At 41.7% G+C, this 13,263-nt stretch overlaps 1 protein-coding gene and 1 pseudogene across 1 annotated transcript in view; one reads left to right on the forward strand and one right to left on the reverse strand.

Annotated features, from left to right (window-relative positions):
• LOC112867878 (C-type lectin domain family 2 member A) overlaps nt 1-13,263 on the forward strand; it is a 435,003-nt gene that overhangs the window by 346,450 nt on the left and 75,290 nt on the right. The window lies entirely within an intron of this gene.
• Nucleotides 2,391-13,178, reverse strand: LOC147579338 (RNA-binding protein 8A pseudogene; annotated as a pseudogene).

The following is a 13,263-nucleotide window of genomic DNA, read 5'->3' on the forward strand; positions in this document are numbered from 1 at the left end:
AAACCATCTACAGTCAAATATAACCATTACCCTGATTTAAAAGTGCAAAACTTATTAGGATATTTTATGAGCTGAACTATACTCCCCTCCCTGCCAAAATATTCATATATTCAAATCCTAGCCCTTGCACCCCAGTTGTGACTGTTTGGGAAAATGGTCTTTAAAGAAATAATTAAGTTAAAATGAGGCTTTTAGGGTGAGCCTGTTCCCAATATGACTGGTGTCGTTGTCAATAGAGGAGATTAGGACATAGATGCAGAGAGGCGATCACGTGAAGAAATGGAGAAAAGACAGCCATTTCCAACCCAAGGAGAGCAGCCTTAGAAGACATGAACCCTGCTGACATCTTGATCTTGGACATCCAGCTGCCAGAACTAAGCCTTCCGGTCTGTGGCACCTTTTTACTGCAGCCCTAGCAACCAATACGGGCAGTGTTATGCATCTAATCCCCAGTGCAAATACGAAGCATAGGACAATCACAACAAGTGCATCACGCATTCATTCATCCCTTCAGTATGTACGCATGTAGTTATCCTCTGGCATTACAAAACAGTCATGGTTCAAGGGAAAATTTCAATCTAACAGCCAAAACATAGATACTACCATACTGCAAATAAATTATAAACGTGCTTTGCATGCAAACTCTGCAGGCACACAGAAGAAGGCAGCAAGTGTACCTGTTTTCACGGAACACTGAAGTCCTGAGACTTACACAACAACAAGAACAAAACTGCCACTTATGCAGGGCAGCCGGACAGGAATGAGCGAGAAAGCAAAGCAAAGCGATGACAACCCACAGCCAACCGATAAGTTGTTTAGTGGTTAGCATTTATTTCTCTCAGTTCTCTGAAACCATGCCTAACGCTCTTAATATCTTAAAACATTCTCAAAAGGCAATAGGTTTAACTGTTTGAATCCGGCAGGAATCATTTTGTTCACATTTCCGTATCTGAAAAAAGCTAGTGAATGGTGCGTACAGGTCCATGTGTCAATGTTAAATGAGGGGAACGGGAGTGGGGTGATAGTGCTGCACTCTTCACTTCTCTCTCACCTCCCAATACCCCTCTGCATTCCTCCAACAGTCGACCATTCTCCAATTCTCTGGGCGGGACTGAAAACACTGTCCTTGCACCTTGAGGATTTTCGGATAAGGTCACCTCTGTTCCCCTGTTTCTCATTACTGAACACCAGGTCAGCAATTTTTTTTTTTTTTCTATTGTGGTAATAACACCAAAAATTTGCCTTCTTAACAGTGTTTAAGCGCATGGTCCGGTAGTGTCTGTTAACTATATTTGCATTGTGAATCGTTTCATCTTGCAAATCTGCAACTCGATACCCATTAAACAAAGTACTGCCCACCCCACCCCCACCACCACCTCCAGCCACTGGTAACCAAGTGGTCTACTTGCTGTTTCCGTGAACTTTACTACTTTAGATAATTCATATAAGTGAGCCAATACACTATTTGTCTTTTTTGAAACTGGCTTATTTCACTTAACATAACATCCTTAAGATTTACCATACGGTGTTGTACTATGTGCCAGAACGTCCTTCCTTTGCAAGGTTGAATAATATTCTATTGCATGTACATACCATATGTTGAGGTCCTTTCTTTTTTTCTTTCTTTTAATTGAAATGTAATTAACATACAATGTTATGTTCATTTCAGGACTACCACATATTGATTCAACGATTTCCTACATTACTTGGTGCTTAACCACGGTTAAGTGTGGTCACCATATAACATTATTACAATATTCTTTTTTTTTTTTTTTAATTTTTTTTTTTTTCAACGTTTATTTATTTTTGGGACAGAGAGAGACAGAGCATGAACGGGGGAGGGGCAGAGAGAGAGGGAGACACAGAATCGGAAACAGGCTCCAGGCTCTGAGCCATCAGCCCAGAGCCTGACGCGGGGCTCGAACTCACAGACCGCGAGATCGTGACCTGGCTGAAGTCGGACGCTTAACCGACTGCGCCACCCAGGCGCCCCATTATTACAATATTCTTGACTATATCCCCTATGGTGTACTTTTTGTCTTCATGACTCTTTATTTTATAACTAGAAGTTTATGCCTCTTAATCCCTTTATCTATTTTACCCATTCCCCCACCCATCTTCCCTCTGGCAACCATCAATTTGTTCTCTGTGTTTAAGAGTGGGTTTTTTTGTGGTTGTTGTTTCTTTTGTTTTTACGAAACAAAAATGGGACATTTATTTATAACTAAAACAAAAGCAAAACAAAACAAAAACAAACAAACAAAAAACTCCAAGCACGTAGAGTGAGAGATGAAATATAAACACAGTGAGTTCTACCCCACCCTTATTTCTCCAAGCCTCCATGGTCAAATAGAATCTCTGGAGAGAATATCTGGACAACAGAGTTGCAGTCAGTGCTGCCTCTAGTCTGGACTCCTGCTGCATCTTCGGCCACCTCCCCCCTTGCCCTTGGGTGGACCTTGAACAAAACACCAGTCCACACTGGTGGCGCATAAATGCTGTCCCATAAAATGCTGCCCACTGAGTTCCTCCATAGCAACCTGGGTCTCCTTGAATGTTTCTTACTCAACTAGAATATACCCCTTCAGGTATCCTGTATGCCTGTCCACGTTGAGGTGGATGTTTTTTTATTTCTGCACACTCTCCAAATTTGTCATGGGTGTCTTCTCCGGTGACTTCCTCCTGGACTCCAGTGACAAATAGAATTCAGCCTTCAATAGAGTGCTGTGGTCCAGGTTCATGGCCATCCTGTTCCACACTGTCATAATCCTCCCACGTCCGTGCTCCAGACCCTTCTTTGAAGCCAAAGCCATGTCCCTTCCATTTATTCACCTTTTCTTTCAGTTTGTGGATGCTTTCCTCCCTGTCCTCATCTGTGGCCAAATCCTCGCTCCTGGCCTCATGAGGACCCAGTTCTTGAACAGTGTTTTTTTATTCATTTATTTCTTTGTTTTGGTTTTGAGGGCCCACATATGGGTGAAATCAGATGGTATTTGTCTTTCTCTGACTGACTCATTTCACTTAGCATAACACCCTCCAGGACCATCCATGTTGTTGAAAACGACAAGCCCTCATTCTTTCTTATGGCTGATTAATATCTTTATCCATTCATCTATCCATGGCTACTACTTGGGTTGCTTCTGTATCTTGGCTCTTGTAAATGATGCTGCTATAAATGTAGGAAGGCATGTATCTTTTCAAATTAGTGCTTTTGTTTTCTTTGGGTAAATACCCAGTAGTAGGATTACTGGATCGTATGGTATTTCTGTTTTTAATTTTTTGAGGAACCTCTATAAAAAACCCAGTTGCCCACAGTGGCTGCACCAATTTACCTTCCCACCCATCTCACAGGAGGTTTTGCTTTTTTTTTTTCCTCTACATCCTCACCAACACTTGCTATTTCTTATCTTTTTGTTTCTAACCATTCAAGGTGTTAATGTATCATATTTTCGTTATCCATTCATCTCTCAATGACTCTATGGGTTGCTTCCAACTCTTGGTTATTGTGAGTAGGGTTGTTCTGAACATGATTATGCAAATATCTCTTTGGGCCTCTGCTTTCAATTTTTTTGAATGTATACCCAGAAGTGGGGTTAAGATGTCATATGGTAGTTTCACTTAAAAATTTTAAGGAAGGTGTGATGCAAGCAAAAACACCCTTTGGACAAGCACAGGACCTGGCGTGTCTGACAAGATGCAGGGAAGAAAAAGACGGCCGAAGGGGAAATAGATCGTGAGGTGAGGAGTCAACATGGTGGAAAAATAGGGGGACCCGGAGTTTCCTCATCCCTCAAACACAGCAGTATAGAGGCCAGAAGACTTGGAATTCTGGGCATCCAGGCTACAGAGTGACAGAAACCTCTCCAGAGGTCCACGGGAACACCTTGGCGGTCCATAGGTGCATGATTAGAAGTTGGGAAAAATAAAATGGGTGGTGTAGGCACAGAAAGGAGGGATCCCCTTCTGTGAGAGACGCAAGGAAGAGAAAGAAAGGCTGCGGAAGTGTAGGATTGTATTTGGACAAGAGAAAAATCATGGAACAGGGAACGGAAAAAAAGAGAGAGAGAGAGAGAAAGAACCAATTTCTAACATGATCCAGGGTTGCAGGACTTTCTCCGAACTGGGGCCTGCCCTCCTGTACGTGTGCCTATGGGAGAAGAAGGACCAGCTCTGGGATCTGTAGTGAGCTCAGAGATACAGTTGGACAGAGCAGTCCTCTCCCTTAAGTGCTCTGGGGAAAAAACATGTAGCCACTCACCAGCCCACCAGCCAGAGGCCCTTTGTCAGCTTGCTGGGTGGAGTGGCACTACCCTGGAACAGGGGCACACAGATCAGGATCCTTTAAGACACTGGGGTTTGCAATCCCACCCAGCACCTGGGAGGCATGGGAGACTGTGGAGCAGGATAAACGGCCTGGTTCATGCCCACGCGGCACTGTGAGGACGGCCTGAACAGAGTGGTCTGGGACACGTGGTCAGGGGAGGAGAGACAGGGGTGTCACAATTTTCCTGCCCATCGCCAACAAAGTGGGGCTTCAGGGAATGGGACAGGGAATGGGACAGAGGGTCCACAGTGGAGGCGGGGCCAACCTACACAAACCACGCCCCTCCTGGTAACCTGCGTATCTAATGGAGCAAGACTGACGCTCACCCAGCCAGACGGCCCCTCTTCCAGACCAGTGCAGCCACTTGTTCCAAGTCACCATCAGATATTGGTCCAATGGTTTTGCATTTCCTGATTTGATTCTCGGTCAATTCTTTATATATATATATATATATATATATATATATATATATATATATATATGTATATATTGCCTTTTCTTCCTCTTGTTTCTTCCCTTATCTATTCTAGTTGTGGTTTGTTTAAGCAGACACTTTTGATCTATTGTTTTGCACCACTTCTGTGTCTCCTTCTTTATTTTCCTCTCTCTCTGGATTAAGCCATATAGTTCCTCAATTCTCTGCCTGGTCAATATGTTTTTTCCTCTTCTCTCTTTCCCCACCCCGTCATTTCTCTTTTTGTAGGGGATAAGGCTTTTTCTGCCACCTCTCCCCCCACCTTTTTAATTTTTTTCCAGGGTACTTCAATGAACAAATCAAAGCACACCTGATGGAAGATCCAAATCACCACTATGCATAGGGAGATAAATCAACCGGAGTCACAAAAAGAGAGAGCATGCAACATACTCCAAAAACACCTCCTGAAGAGCCAGGCCCTGGGAAGTGTATGACCCCTTTTAATATAATAGTGCTCACAGCAGCAGGACACATAATAAGCTATTAAGACACATAAGGGACAGAAAACTAGCCAAAATGACAAAACAGAAGAACTTTCCTCAAAAGAAATTACAGGAAGAAATGACAGGAAGAGAATTACTCAGAACAGATATGAACAATATATCTGATTGAGAATGTATAACAATAGTTACAAGATTAATAGCTGGGCTTGAAAAAAGCACAGAAGGCATCAGAGAATGTATTGCTACAGAGATCAAGGCACTAAGAGACAGTCACGACAAATTAAGAAATGCTGCAAAGGAGATGCAAAATAAACTACTTGCAGTGACAGCAAGGGTGGAGAAGGCAGAGGGGAGAATAAGTGAAAGAGAGGATAAAATTATGGAAAATGATGAAGCTGAGAAAAAAAGAGATAAGAAAATACTAGACCACGAGGGGAGAATTAGAGAGTATCAGAGGAGTTTCTGTGTCATAGGAGTTTCAGAGGAAGAAGAAGAGAGAGAAAGGGGCAGAAAGGTTACTTGAAATTCTTACCAAATGAAAGCTAACAACTTCCCTAATCTGGGGAAGGAAGCAGACATCCAAGTCAGGAGGCACAGAGAACTCCCTTCAGATGAACAAGAATAGGCCTTCTCCATGGCATATCATAGTGAAACTGGCAAAATACCAAGATAAAGAGAGAATTCTAAAAGCAGGTAGGGACAAACAGGCCTCAACCTACAAGGGTAGACACTTAAGGGTACTAACAGACCTGTCCACTGAAATTTGGCAGGCTAGAAGGAAGGGGTAGGAAACAGTCAGTGTGCTGAAGAGGAAAAAAATATGCAGCCAAGAATCCTTTATCCATCAAGGGTGTCATTCAGAATAGAAGGAGAGATGCTTTCCCAGACAAGCAAAAACTAAAGGAGTTCATGACCACTAAACCAGCTTGCAAGAGATCCTAAGGGGGACTCGGTGTGTGGAATGCTGCAAAGACTACCAAGGACCAGAGACATCACCACAAGCATGAAACCTGCAGATAACACAATGACACTAAATCCATATTTCAATAATCACTCAGAATGTAAATGTACTAAACACTTCTATCAAAAGACATAGGGTATCAGAATGGATAAAAAAAATAAAAAATAAGATCCATCTACATGTTGTCTACTAGAGACTCATTTTAGACCCGAGGACACCTTCAGATTGCAAGTAAGGGGATAGAGAATCTATCATGCTACTGGAAGTCAAAGATAAGCTAGATTTTAAACTAAAGACTGTAACGAGATGAAGAAGGGCATTATATCATAATTACAGGGTCTGTCCATCAAGAAGAGCTAACAATTATAAATGTTTATGTTCCCAACGTGAAAGACTTTAATAACTTTAAGAACTTGAATACTCCACTCACAGAAACTGACAGATCATCCAGGCAGAAAATCAATAAAGAAATAATGGATTAGACCGAAAATTTGACACATACGTTCAGAACTTTTCATCTAAAAGAAACAGAATCACGGGGCCCCTGGGTGGCTCAGTCGGTTAAGCGTCCGACTCCAGCTCAGGTCATGATCTCGCGGTCCGTGAGTTCAAGCCCCGCGTCGGGCTCTGTGCTGACAGCTCAGAGCCTGGAGCCTGTTTCAGATTCTGTGTCTCCCTCTCTCTCTGACCCTCCCCTGTTCATGCTCTGTCTCTCTCTGTCTCAAAAATAAATAAAAGTTAAAATAAAGAAAAGAAAAGAAAAGAAAAGAAAAGAAAAGAAAAGAAAAGAAAAGAAACAGAATCCACATTCCTCTAGAGTGCACATGGAACATTCTCCAAGACAGATCACAAACTGGATCACAAAACAGCTCTCAATAAATATAAAAGAATTGAGATCATACCATGCATACCAGATCATAATTATTGAAACTTGAAACCAATCACAAGGAAAAATTTGGAAAGCCTCCAAATGCATGAAGGTTAAAGAACATCTTACTAAAGAATGAATGGGCCAAAAGGCAATTAAAGAAGAAATTTTAACATATATGGAAGCAAATGAAATGAAAACACGACAGTCCAAACCCTTTGGGGTGCAGCAAAGACAGTCCTCAGAGGAAAATACATTGCAATCCAGGCCTAGCTCAGGAAACAAGAAAAATCCCAAATACAAAACTTAACCACACTCCTAAAGAAACTAGCAGCAGAACAGCAAAGAAACCCCAAAGCCTGCAGAAGAAGAGAAATAATAAAGATTAGAGCAGAAATAAACAATATAGATTAATAAAAAAGACCATGAGAACAAATCAATGACTGTAACAGCTGGTTTTTCTTTTTGAAAAAATAAACAAAACTGATAACCCCCTAGCCAGACTTCTATGAAGTCTGGGAAAAGAGAGAGAACCCAAATAGATAAAATCATGAATGACAGAGGAGAGATCACAACCAGCACCACAGAAATACAAACAATGATTAGAGAATCCTATGAAAAATTATATGCCAACAAACTGGACAACCTGGAAGAAACGGACAAAGTCCTACACACCTACACACTCCCAAAACTCAAATGGCAAGAAATAGAAAATTTGAACAGACCCATAACCCATAACAGACCAAGTGAAGAAATTGAATGACGGAGCAAAAATCTTCCAACAAATAAGAGTCCCGGGCCAGATGGCTTCCCAGGGGAATCCTACCAGACATTTTTTTTTTTTTCTTTTTTCTTTTCTCTTTTTTTCCTTTTTTTCCTTTTTTTTCTTTCTTTTTTCTTTTTCTTCTTTTTTTTTTCTTTTTTTTCTCTTTTTTTCAAAGTTTTTTTTTATTTATTTTTGGGACAGAGAGAGACAGAGCATGAACGGGGGAGGGGCAGAGAGAGAGGGAGACACAGAATCGGAAACAGGCTCCAGGCTCTGAGCCATCAGCCCAGAGCCCGACGCGGGGCTCGAACTCACGGACCGCGAGATCGTGACCTGGCTGAAGTCGGACGCTTAACCGACTGTGCCACCCAGGCGCCCCCTACCAGACATTTAAGCAGAGTTCATACCTATCCTTCTTGAGCTCTTCCAAAAATAGAAATGGAAGGAAAGCTTCTGGGCTCATTCTATGAAACCAGCATTACCTTGATTCCCAAACCAGATAGAGACCCCATCAAAAAGGAGAATTACAGCCCAATATCACTGATGAACATGGATGCAGAAATTCTCAACAAGATACTAGCAAATCGAATTCAACAGCATAATAAAAGAATTTTTCACATGATGAAGCGGGATTCATTCTTGGGCTGCAGGACTGGTTCCATATTTGCAAATCAATCAATGCGATACAACACTTTAATAGAAGAGAGGATAAGAACCATAGGATCCTGTCAATAGATGCAAAAAAAAGCATTTGACAAAACATAGAATCCTTTCTTACTAAAAAAACAAAAGTCGCGATAGAAGGAACATACCTTAACATCATAATAGCCATATAGGAAAAGCCCACAGCTCATATCATCTTCAATCGGGAAAAACTGAGACCTTTTCCCTGAGATTAGGAACACGACAGGGATGTGCACTGTCACCACCCTTGTTTAACATAGTGTTGGAAAGTCCTAGCCTCAGCAATCAGACAACAAAATGAAATAAAACGCATCCAGTTTGGCAAAGAAGAAGTCAAACTTTCACTTTCCACAGATGACATGATACTCTACATGGAAAACCCAAAAGACTCCACCAAAAAGCTGCTAGGACCGATACATGAATTCAGCAAAGTTGAAGGATACAAAAGCAATGTACAGAAGTCAGTTGCATTTCTAGACACAATTAATGAAGCAGCACAAAGAGCAATCAAGAAATCGATCCCATTTACAATTGCACCAAGAACCATGAGATACCTAGGAATAAACCTAAGCAACGATGTAAAAGATCTATATGCTGAAAACTATAGAAAACTTAATGAAAGAAATTGAAGAAGACAAAAAGAAATGGAAAAACATTCCATGCTCATGAGTTGGAAGCACAAATAACGTTAAAATGTCAATACTACCAAAGCAATCTACACATTCGATGCAATCCCAATCCAAATTGCACCAGCGTTCTTCTCAGAGCTAGAACAAACAATCCTAAAATGTGTATGGAACCACAAAAGACCCCGAATAGCCAAAGTTATGTTGAAAAAGAAAACCAAAGTGGGAGGCATCACAGTCCTGGACTTTAGCCTCTACTACAAAGCTGTAATCACCAAGACAGTATGCTATTGGCACACGAACAGACACACAGACCAATGGAATAGAATAGAGAACCCAGAAATGGACCCACAGAGGTATGGCCAACTAATCTTTGACAAAGCAGGAGAGAGTATCCAATGGAAAAAAGACAGTCTCTTTGGCAAATGGTGTTGGGAGGTTGGGACAGCAACATGCAGAAGAATGAAATTGGACCACTTTCTTACACCACACACAAAAATAACTCAAAATGGATGAAAGACCTAACTGTGATACAGGAAACCATCAAAACCCTAGTGGAGAAAACAGGCAACAACCTGTTTGACCTCAGCCACAGCAACGTCTTACTTGACACATCTCCAAAGGCAAGGGAAGGAAAAGCAAAAATGAGCTATTGGGACCTCATCAAGATTAAAAGCTTCTGCATTGCAAAAGAAACTATCAACAAAACTAAAAGGCAACCAATGAAATGGGAGATGATATTTGCAAATGAAATATCAGATAAAGGGTTAGCATCCAAAGTATATAAAGAACTTACCAAACTCAACACCTGAAAAGCAAATAACCCAGTGAATAAATAGGCAGAAGACATGAATAGACATTTTCCAAAGAAAATATCCAGGTGGCCAACAGACACATGAAAAGATGCTCAGCATCACTCATCATCAAGGAAATACAAACCAAAACCACATTGAGATACCACTTCACACTGGTCAGAGTGGCTGAAATTATCAACTCAGGAAACAACAGACGTTGGCAAGGATGTGAAGAAACGGAAACCCTCTTGCACTGTTGGTGGGAATGTAAACTGGTGCAGCCACTCTGGAAAACAGGGTAGAGGTTCCTCAAAAATTCAAAAATAGAATTACCCTATGACCCAGCAAGAGCACTGCTAGGAATTTACCCAAGGAATACAGGAGTGCCGATGCATAGGGGCACATGTACCCCATTGTTTACAGCAGCACTTTCAACAACAGCCAAATCATGGAAAGAACCCAAATGTCCATCAACTGATGAATGGATGATGAAGCTGTGGTATATATATACAATGGGATATAATTCGGCAGTGAGAAAGAATGAAATCCTGCCATTTGCAACAATGTGGATGGAACTGGAGGCTATTATGTTAAGTGAAATAAGTCAGTCAGAGAAAGACAAATATCATATGTTCCCACTCATATGTGGAACCTCAGAAACTTAACAGAAGACTATGGAGAAAGGGAAGGGGAAGAAATAGTTTCAAGCAGAGTAGGAGGCAAACCCATAAGAGTCTCTTAAATACAGAGAACAAACTGACGTTTTTTTGGGGGGAGGGGCAGGGGAGGGGAAAAATGGGTGATGGGCATTGAGGAGGGCACTTGTTGGGATGAGCACTGGGTGTTGTATGTAAGCGATGAATCATGGGAATCTACTCCCAAAGTCAAGAGCACACTGTATACACTGTATGTTAGCTAACCTGACAACCAAATTATATTTAAATAAATAAATAAATACATACATACATCCATAAATGCATAAATGCATAAATGCATAAATACATAAATAAAGTGAATGGGCAGCGCCTGGGTGGCTCAGTCAGTTGAGCGTCCCGACTTCGGCTCAGGTCATGATCCCACAGTTTATTGGTTCGAGCCCCCACTTCGGGCTCTGTGCTGACAACTGGAGCCTGGAGCCTGCTTCAGATTCTGTGTCTCCCTCTCTCTCTCCTCCTCCCCTGCTCGTGCTCTGTCTCTCTCTCATTCTCTCTCTCAAAATTAAATAAACATTAAAAAACTAAATAAAAAAATAAAAACGCAAACATTTCAGGGCACCTGTGTGGCCCTAGTCAGTTAAGCGTCTGACTTTGGCTCAGGTCATGATCTCACAGCTCTTGAGTTTGAGCCCCACATTGGTCTGTCTGGATCAGCACAGAGCCTGCTTCAAATCCTCTGTCCCCGTCTCTCTCTGCCCCTCTCTGAGCGTGCACTCTCACTCTCTCAAAAATAAACAAACATTTTTTTGAAGGGTAAAATGTGTAAATGTTTCTTTTTTTTTTTTTTTTTTTTTTTTTTTTTTAAATTTTTTTTTTTCAACGTTTATTTATTTTGGGGACAGAGAGAGACAGAGCTTGAACGGGGGAGGGGCAGAGAGAGAGGGAGACACAGAATCGGAAACAGGCTCCAGGCTCTGAGCCATCAGCCCAGAGCCCGACGCGGGGCTCGAACTCACGGACCGCGAGATCGTGACCTGGCTGAAGTCGGACGCTTAACCGACTGCGCCACCCAGGCGCCCCATGTGTAAATGTTTCTAGGAAGATATTTGTGGTATTTCCTGTGCATCAAGGCAACTGGCCTAATTTTGTTCGCAGTGGAAATTTCTGAACTTCGAACAGAAATCATTTCTGTGCAGTATCATATTTTCATTATAATGTTGAAAACATTCTCAGCATTGGCGTACTCCTTATGAAACGAGCTATAGACAGTGCATGAACAATTTGGAAGAGTTTGTATTTTGCCTTGGGTTAATCGGTAGGTTCAGTTGGTGTTTAGATATCTTTAATTTTTGCAGGATGATCAGCTTATATTAATAATTCCAAGTTTAGTCACACACACACACAAACCATCTACAGTCAAATATAACCATTACCCTGATTTAAAAGTGCAAAACTTATTAGGATATTTTATGAGCTGAACTATACTCCCCTCCCTGCCAAAATATTCATATATTCAAATCCTAGCCCTTGCACCCCAGTTGTGACTGTTTGGGAAAATGGTCTTTAAAGAAATAATTAAGTTAAAATGAGGCTTTTAGGGTGAGCCTGTTCCCAATATGACTGGTGTCGTTGTCAATAGAGGAGATTAGGACATAGATGCAGAGAGGCGATCACGTGAAGAAATGGAGAAAAGACAGCCATTTCCAACCCAAGGAGAGCAGCCTTAGAAGACATGAACCCTGCTGACATCTTGATCTTGGACATCCAGCTGCCAGAACTAAGCCTTCCGGTCTGTGGCACCTTTTTACTGCAGCCCTAGCAACCAATACGGGCAGTGTTATGCATCTAATCCCCAGTGCAAATACGAAGCATAGGACAATCACAACAAGTGCATCACGCATTCATTCATCCCTTCAGTATGTACGCATGTAGTTATCCTCTGGCATTACAAAACAGTCATGGTTCAAGGGAAAATTTCAATCTAACAGCCAAAACATAGATACTACCATACTGCAAATAAATTATAAACGTGCTTTGCATGCAAACTCTGCAGGCACACAGAAGAAGGCAGCAAGTGTACCTGTTTTCACGGAACACTGAAGTCCTGAGACTTACACAACAACAAGAACAAAACTGCCACTTATGCAGGGCAGCCGGACAGGAATGAGCGAGAAAGCAAAGCAAAGCGATGACAACCCACAGCCAACCGATAAGTTGTTTAGTGGTTAGCATTTATTTCTCTCAGTTCTCTGAAACCATGCCTAACGCTCTTAATATCTTAAAACATTCTCAAAAGGCAATAGGTTTAACTGTTTGAATCCGGCAGGAATCATTTTGTTCACATTTCCGTATCTGAAAAAAGCTAGTGAATGGTGCGTACAGGTCCATGTGTCAATGTTAAATGAGGGGAACGGGAGTGGGGTGATAGTGCTGCACTCTTCACTTCTCTCTCACCTCCCAATACCCCTCTGCATTCCTCCAACAGTCGACCATTCTCCAATTCTCTGGGCGGGACTGAAAACACTGTCCTTGCACCTTGAGGATTTTCGGATAAGGTCACCTCTGTTCCCCTGTTTCTCATTACTGAACACCAGGTCAGCAATTTTTTTTTTTTTTCTATTGTGGTAATAACACCAAAAATTTGCCTTCTTAACAGTGTTTAAGCG

Source organism: Puma concolor, chromosome B4, assembly GCF_028749965.1.
Source record: "Puma concolor isolate L17-30 chromosome B4, mPumCon1.1.hap2, whole genome shotgun sequence".
Classification (NCBI taxonomy): Eukaryota; Metazoa; Chordata; class Mammalia; order Carnivora; family Felidae; genus Puma; species Puma concolor.